The sequence below is a fragment of the Suricata suricatta genome, chromosome 13 (assembly GCF_006229205.1).
Source record: "Suricata suricatta isolate VVHF042 chromosome 13, meerkat_22Aug2017_6uvM2_HiC, whole genome shotgun sequence".
Lineage (NCBI taxonomy): Eukaryota > Metazoa > Chordata > Mammalia > Carnivora > Herpestidae > Suricata > Suricata suricatta.
This window is the reverse complement of record NC_043712.1, coordinates 66,434,851-66,435,500: the sequence shown is the minus strand read 5'-3', so window position 1 is coordinate 66,435,500 and position 650 is coordinate 66,434,851.

The window sequence follows — 650 nt, the reverse complement described above, 5'->3', positions numbered from 1 at the left end:
CCTTTCCCAACATACCCAAATTTACTAAAGCATTTTCTATATGTTCCTAACTTTTTCTCCAGTAATTCTATTTCTAATATGACTTTTGCATTTGTTATGTTTATATTTTCTTTCACTTCATGTCCTTTAAAGAAAACAAAATATTTCCATTATGTTTGTCCCTTATAAGCTTTTATATTTATTCCTGCTCTTTCCCCTTCCAAGTCATATTTCATCTGTTTTCTTTAATTTTCCTAAAGATGTTTGATCATAATTTCAAACCAACTGGCATAATCTTCTGGCATCTATTCTTCATTTACCTTGCTTTGTGATGTTTCTTTCTTTCTTGTTTCTTTGCAGTGTGTTTGTATTAGTTCCGTGCTGGTGTCCATCATTGAATTGAATGGTTTAAGTTTTCCTAGACCAGCTGTTTGCAGAACAAAAGTACAGGGAGAAACTGGGAGAAACTGGAAGAACAGGAACATTTCTAAGTTGCTTTGGATACTTTGTCAGAGTACTCTACCTGGCTGGTGTGATTCTGCCTCAGGCTGGAGGAAGTCATTCTCCCTTCTTGGTCACATGTTTCTATTTGGCAATGTAAACATTACTCATCTTCAGGTCATCAAAGCTGCAGCTCTGTGCGCCACCTGGGTTTATTCTAAATCCAGTCT